Source organism: Cyanistes caeruleus, chromosome 16 (assembly GCF_971803275.1).
Source record: "Cyanistes caeruleus chromosome 16, bCyaCae1.hap1.1, whole genome shotgun sequence".
NCBI classification, from domain to species: domain Eukaryota; kingdom Metazoa; phylum Chordata; class Aves; order Passeriformes; family Paridae; genus Cyanistes; species Cyanistes caeruleus.
Genome location: NC_141716.1, coordinates 13,154,059 through 13,162,077, shown reverse-complemented (window position 1 = coordinate 13,162,077; position 8,019 = coordinate 13,154,059). Strand labels below are relative to the sequence as shown.

The 8,019-nt window shown below is 42.9% G+C and overlaps 1 pseudogene; it reads left to right on the top strand.

Annotated features, from left to right (window-relative positions):
- Window positions 1–6,513: 6,513 nt before the first annotated feature.
- On the top strand, window positions 6,514–7,765 carry LOC147650209 (uncharacterized; annotated as a pseudogene).
- The last annotated feature ends 254 nt before the right edge of the window (window positions 7,766–8,019 follow it).

The following is an 8,019-nucleotide window of genomic DNA, read 5'->3' as shown; positions in this document are numbered from 1 at the left end:
TGATTCGAACAAAGGGAAAGAGTCCATTAGGCGTGTCTCCAATGGGATCTCTCTGAATCAGTTGGAGCAAGTGGCCTTCTTTTCTTCTCATTCTTTTTCCCTGTTGGCTGGGGTACTTGGAAGGTGCTCGAGACATCCTGATCCACCTATCCATGTCCCTCTTATTATGCGCCCTCTGTAAAACACATGACCCATGATCATTACAACTGGCTAAATCAATTGATATTTTTCAGTGAGCTTTACTAATGGACATGGGCTGCTCCTCAGCCAAGCTCATGCTAAACTGCTGAACTTTGGGAAGAAGAACAAAGACTTTATAGGATTGTGAGAGATGAGGTGATATTTTTTGCTGAAGCCAAAAGGTTATTAGGTGAAAGAATTATGAAAAACGAGGTTCACTCTCCTGTAACATTTTAAAAGGTTTAATAAAGACAATAAGAGACAGAAAATAAAGCAAAGAGTAAGGGCTGGATGCCTTGGCTCTCTGCCAAGAGCACACCTGGTGCTTTGGAAACACCCTTTATATACCATTTGTACAGTATGGACTATATGCATATTCAGACTTTTCTAGGAAATGTTTTGCATGGCCACTCTTTGGGTCCACCTTTCTAGAGCATGCGTGTTCCTTGACTTTGTGCATTTAATTTCTCTCTTATCGTCTTTGACTTTGGGCCATGGCTCGTTCTTCCACAGGCAGTAAGTGCTGAGAGCAGCCTGGGCCCCCTCATCTGTTCACTGGAGGTTATCCTGCCCGTTCTGACAGGACTTAAACCTAACGTCTAAAATTCTTCTGACCTACGCCTCAGTTCTAGTTAACAGCAGGAGAGTGAGAAAAAGACATCGCAAAAGCTATTCTAACATTATACATGCACCGTTCATCTTAATACTTGTGAAAAGCCAATAGCATAGTATGCATTTATAACAGAATGAAACTTGCTGGTTCTGTGTGTTGCCATTTGTGGTTTGGATATGTTCTGCTTGGTTTGTTTGGTGCTGTTGTGGGCTGGGAGAGGGGAGGGGTTGAAGACCTGAAGACAAAGGAAGTAGAATGAGAGAGGAGGGCACAGAAAAGTAGGCAGTTGGGAGAGAATGTAAAGTCCAGTGTACCCAGCCGTGAGGGATTAGCATTTAAGAAAACAAAGGGAAACACCTAAGGAAGATCAGGCTGCTGGAGGCTGATGGGAGTTTTTCTCCTGGCCAATAACTGGCCATTTCTGACAGCTGACAGTAGTTTTCACCATTGAAAAGTGAGATCAACCTGTGAACACCACCTTAAGATCTAAGCCCGAGAATTTCTGGTTCTCTTTGGTTTCCGGCTTTTGAAGAAGTAACAGGGTTTCAGTTCAGCCTCCTCCTCCCCCGACCCAGGCCGGACAAGGCCGCAGGGGGGAGCAGGGCTGGCCAGAGTTCTGCGCTTCCCGGGGATGACGGAGAGTGTGAAGCGTCAGGAACCCCTTCTCGGAGGGCTCGCTGGGCCTTGTACAGCAGGCCTGCTGGGTCAGGCCGGTCCCTGGCTTGGCTGCAGTTTCTGCCACTGCTGAGTTTCACCAGAGACTGCCAAGTAAAGAGAAGAAAGCCATTGACCTGCAGCACTCTGAGACAGTGGCCACACTCTCCAGAGCAGCCATGAAAAATCTTCCATCGCAGACAGCTCCAGCCGCCGCTCCGGCAGAGATCACAAGACCGTCTACAAGGCCTGGGCAAGATTTGAACCCTTTCACTACCCAGATGAGACTTGCTGGTTAATATTTTTTTTTTTTCCCCAGAGAGAGGGGAAGAGAGAGTGTGATCAACAGGTAAAGAGGCAACATAAACTATCAAAGACAGTGAAAAAAGGAATTAAGCTTCAGACGGGAGAGAGAAATAAGGAGATGTTTTAATAAGCTGAAATATTCTTTTGCTAAAACTATAGAGATGGACAATAAGTGTTCTGAAAAAACTCCTTTAATTCATGAAAGAGTATTTGCGGGGGGAATAGAATATTTCAAAGTGTGGATTTAAGCAAATAGTGAAGTAGTTGTGATCTTATGTGATGCTGGAACAGAAATGGAGAAGTGAGAGTTGTTAAAAATTTGCAGCCTTTAAGAGGCAAAGAGAAAACTTCTGGTTCCAGAAATGCTTTCAGAGACAGATGAAGAGAACTTTTGCCTTTGAATAACTCATCCTTGAAATGACACCCCCTCTTGACTCATTAGCCCATAGCACACCTCAGAGTGGTGTGAAATGGGAGGAGAGAACTGATGGCAGAGTTCTCCGGGTGGCTTGCATCAGAAAAATAGAAAACCATTAGAAAACGTTTTTCTTCTGAAAAACTCCATAAATCAGCAGAAGAGAGCTTCTTTTTCTCTACAAAGACTGATGAAGAGACTATAGCAAAGTTGGGACTGTTTTAACCACCAAGGTTTTGTCTCTGTGTTGTCATGTGAACAAGACAATGGTTGTGTGGTAAAGAAAAAGGGTTCTAGAAGTTGCAGTCTGGTTTCTTATTCTTGTAGTTAGGTTAAGAAACCTTCTTTGTTCCTTGTAAGTTTTAAGCCTGTTTTGCTCTTGTTCTAACCCATATCTCACAGCAAGAAATAAGTAAGTTTTCTAGTGATTTTTTAGCTGGTGCTTTAAAACCACGACAGGCTTAGAATGATAATGTGCAGTCACCATCATTGGCAACTATCATTGCAATATCTTTCCTTTTACCAGGGGGAACGGCTGCCATAAATGCAAAAAAATATAGCTCCTCTTGCCTGTTGGGGAGAAAAACAGCTTCATTAGATTTTGAAAATGTTGAGTGAGTTGCTAACTGATGTTGATAGTATTAGGCATGCTACCTTGCAAAATCACGCAGCTATGGATTTTTTGTTGTCAGCACACAGACGCGGCTGTGAAGACTTTGAAGATTTCCGACTGGCTTGCTAGGTTAGGTTTAAAGGGTTGGTGGCAGACCTTGATCAAGGGGGCAATAATGTTACTGCTTGTATTTCTAAGTTTTATGCTGATTCTTCCTTGTTTTTTACAAGGCCTTCAACAAATGTTGCACCATTTAGTTACTCCAATTTTTAAGAAAAGAGTGGGAGCTGTAAGAGTCTGGGCTGTGTTAGAACAAATTTGACCATAAAGAGGAACACTTAAGAACAAGAGCAGGGTTATCAGACAGGGAAGGGGCAGTCGTGGTCAGCAAGAGAACACAAAGAAAGAGCTAAACAGGATGAGAAATAGAGAAATTGAACAAGTTGCGGTCCGATATACGCAAATGTAATTATCCAATAAGAATGCTTCTAAGGGTGTGTGAACAGCTGTCGCGCTATATCAGGAACGGCGAAGCGCTACGTGACTCTCTCAGCTGCATTGTCCAAGAGAGCAAAGTTAATTATTCTTAATCTTCTTTTATACACATGTTCGAGAAGGTCTGAGAGGTAAAACTCTCCTTGGCCATTAAAGCAACATACCCACCATCACTGGTTAAGTGGAACACCGCCCCTTGCCTAAACAACACCTGTAGATTGTTGTCCTTTACCAAGGGCTGTTTGGACTCTTTCTCATGCTTTCTCAGGCGTGAGTGAGAAGCCTCTGTGACTTAGTTTTACACTTAGTTTCTGTTCCCTGCTTACTTTTTACAATTAAGTGACAACGAACAACACACATGCAGTCGATTGTAGAAGAAATACTTGTGTGTAGATTTGTGTACAGTATAAATGTACCCAAACTTAGAGAATAAATGAACGATCCAATCATCATATTGGTGCTGTGTCGTTCCTGTTCCCGCGTGAAGAAATGAAAGCCCTGGCAATCAATTAATTGGATAAGACCTTATTTGGGACTTACCAATTCACAATTGCAACCACATTTAGAAATGTTAAAGGGGTCAGAAAACACTACTGATACCCGTGAGTTGACCCCAGAAGCCCTTTTTGTTCCTGAATTGGTTGTCAAAGCTTTGCTTGAGAAATTTGTCTCTCGCATTGAGCTATTGGCACAAATAGTACGATTATTTGTTTTGATTGGTAGCAATGACTTCTTTTGAAATTCTTGTGCAATGGAGTGATCCGTGGGAAGATCCTTTACATATGTTAGAATGGCTATTTTTACCTTTTTGATCTATAAAAACTGCCCCTGGTCTTTTTGAATTAATTGCTGAACTTATTAAGTGTCCTAAACAATGTGTTGGATTGACTGGTCAAGATCCTGAAAGAATTGTTTTGCCTCTTCAGAACTGGTACTTTGAGTGGTGTTGTGCCAACAGTTACTGGCAAGCTGTGATAACTTACAAGCTGCTAGGCTTACATTACAAGCTGCTATGGCTGCTTTTACAGGGCAGGTGTCTTACCATTTACCAAGTCACTCTTCACTGAAATTTTTTCAGCAAGTACCAGTTGGCCAAAAGCAGTTAAGTATGGAAAGCCCTGTAGATGGACCCGGTGTTTTTACAGATGGCTCTGGAAAAACAGAAAAAACTGCAGTTGCATTGAAAATCAATGGTAATTGGCAACCTGTGGTAAAATATCAAACTGGTTCACTGCAAATTGTTGAACTGAAAGCCACGGCCACTGCATTTCAATTGTTCCCTCAAGCTGTAAATATTGTGACAGATTCTGCCTATGTAGCAAATTTGACTGGAAAATTAGATCAAGTTGTTTTATCTGAAATTGATCACCCACCTTTATTTGATGTGTTGGTGGAATTGTGGGATACAATTCAGCAACGCACTGAATCATATTTTGTGATGCATATTCACAGTCACACTTCTCTCCCGGGGTTTTTCACTGAAGGAAATGCTGATGCTCTTGATGATCATTGTTGCCAATGTTGCCTTAATGGTTCCTCACCACAGGCAACAAGGTATCTTATCCATTTGACCATCAAGGTTTTCAAGCATTACCACGACAATTTGGTCTTAGTAACAATGACGCTCGTTCAATGATTTGTTGTATGCCCTGACAGTCACGGTTCACGTGTTCCTATGTATTATGGGACCAAGCCCAGAGGGTTGCAAGCGTTGCAACTTTGGCAGACAGACACAACTCACAGTCACAACGTCACAACAGACGGTCCGAACATTCTCTCACCTGTCTCACAACCGTCTCAAGGACAGAGACTGAGATCCTGAATATCGCAAGGGACTTGGCTTAGGGGTTTGGGCCTAGCTGAGGTGGATGTTTGCTAAGTGATTGTTTGCAGGTGGTTGCACGGTACACTGCCCTCGTTCCTGCTGGTGAGCAAAGGCTTGCAAGACGTGGTTTGCTCTGGACCCTACACCTTCCCCCTGCGCAATGGAATTCATCATCAATCTCCTCTGGTTTTGGCCCTGTGCCCCTCGCTTTGTAAAAGACTAGAAAATCACACCCCAAATTTACCTTCCTTTGAGATCTCCCCAACAGACAGAAGACTCTGCGTCTTTGGACGGCCGAGTGGACTTCGACGTTGGTAACTATAATCCCCTTACTCTCTTTTTCTTATGCTTTGCTTTCTCCTCTTTTCCCTCTATCGCATGTTAGTGCTGATGAGCACTCAATAAAGTGTGTTTTGCTGTTTAAGTCCTTGGTTTAAGTCCCTGATAATCTTCTGTACACTGAGATCGAATGAAAGAACCACATCACGAATCCCACCTTGCGGATCGTGACACTCAGACTGATGAGTTTGGGAGACTAAAGCATGTACATGTCTATTTATTGATACTTTTCTCACTTTGCTATTGTAGCAACTGCACATGCAGGAGAAAAAGCTTTGGATGTTATTTGTCATTTTCAAAGAGCATTTGCAATTCTAGGAGTACCTCCAAAAATAAAAACTGATAATGGATCTTGTTATATATATCTCAGAAAACACAAGATTTTTTGGCTGCATGGGGAATTGTATATGATACAGGTATTCTTCATTCTTCTGCTGGACAAGCTATTGTTGAACATGCCTATGGCACTCTGAAGCATCAGCTTCAAAAAGAAAAAAGGGGAATGCAAGGAGAAACCCCCCAGGCACGACTGCACAAAGCAGTTTATGTGTTAAACGTTTTATCCTACAGGGAGAAAACTTCTTGCCCTCCTTTATTTCCTCATTTCTCTACTTTGATTTCAAAATCCGAGTTGCAAAAGCCTGCTCGGGTGCAGGTGAGGTGTTGCAATGCAGTTAGAAAGGATGGTATGATGCAAAGAATGTACCCCCAAAAATGTAGAATTGTAAGCTTCTTTCCCTTATCTCTTTCTCCCCAGTTCCCCTTATTGGTTGTGTGAATGTAAGGCAGCCTCTTCCCCCTGCCTTCAAGAAGGGGTGCTTATCGATAGCTCTTGCTCTTTCCCTCCTGCTCTTCTCCACGGGACCCCAAGAAATAATGCTGCACTTGCATCTCAGCTAAGGGAAAGGGCCTCGTTTTTAAGTTCTTCTTTTCTATGCTATACTATCTCCCCTGTTTCCCTGGCTGCAGCTGGGCGGACAGTGGTAACAGAGAAGCAGGGGACATAGAAATTATAGCAGAGAGGGATTTGGTAAGTGGCCAATGGAGTGGTGCTGTAGATTTAATAACCTGGGGAAAGGGTTATACTTGTGTTTGCACAGAAAACGGACCACGCTGGATTCCTGCTCATTGTGTCAAGCCTTCTTTGGAGCACACAGGAAGGAACAGGATGGATGGCTCCGCAGCCAAAACGGAACGTGTGAGTGACACTGGCTAAAGCCGTACATCAGGATACGCTGTGTTTAGCAATCGCCAATCCTGAAAAGCCATGCTCTACATGTCTTGTTGGTGTTCCTCCTAACAACTGGCCTTGTCCCTCACAAGCTTTTAATTGTAAATCAAGAAATCCTGTACATAATGTAGACTCCCGGGATAGCATTTAGGCCCTCTTGCCTCAGGTTACAGCTGAGCCACAAGAACTAGAATTGCTAGGATCATTGCAAATGGATGCTTGTGTAATGTCTAGTTACAGGGACAAAGACAAGACCACAAGGGGGTTATCTCCGAATGTAAATGCAGCCTTAGACGTATATAGAAATGCAAGCTGATGGTGTAACTCTACCTCATGCTGTACATCACGTGCCTCTCATGTGCCTTTGCAGCTGCCAAAGGGTGTGTTTTTAATCTGTGGTGATCGTGCTTGGTTTGGTATTCCAAGTAAAGTAACAGGAGGTCCCTGCAGGTTGGGGCGATTGACCTTATTGACACCCAACGGAACAATGATAGATCAAGAGGTAAGAAGAACATGATCACTTTGACACACATTTACTTCTCAGTGTCAGGATGCTGTGGCCTTTTGGGGACCTGGTTCTGTTATTTCTGCATCTGTTCTGGCACCTGGAGTGGCTGCAGCTCACACTTTAACCTCGACACATAGACTTGGTTGTTGGCTAGCCAAACAAAGCAATGACACATCTGTAGCTTTAAGTGGGTTATTAATGGATGTAGATAGCATTAGACATGCCACTTTGCAGAATGGAGCCACTATGATTTTCTGTTATTGGCACATGGTCATGGGTGTCAGGATTTTGAAGGAATGTGTTGTATGAATTTATCAGATCACAGTGAATCAATCTACAAAAGCACTGCAAACTTGAGAGTTAATTACACGTGAATGAAGGACGGATAGATGATCTTTTCAAGGGCTGGGCCATCACGGGGTGGCTTGGATCTTTGTTGAAGACTGGACTGCTAATCTCGTTAGTGATTGTAATTATTGCTTTGTGTCTCCCCTGCCTGCTTGGATTTTAGCAAAGGGCCCTGCAAAAACCCTTGACAGCTGTGTTTGTAGCTCAAATACAAAAAGGGAGAAGTGTGGCTGGACTTAGCAGCTGGTCTGCAGGCTCATCAATTGGGTTAGCAGAAGAAGAAATTGATAAAATACAAGTTTATCCATAGCAAGGAAGAAAGCAAGGCCTTTAGCATGCAAACCAATAAATTAGATACATAAGGGATATTTGCAGTTAGGGGACAGTTATGCCTTAGGAGAGCATATGTGCCTTAATAATCTGTTGTAAGCTCTTGCCAATTAATTATTGACATCAATTGCTTTGTACCAATAAAATACAATGAGCTATTGC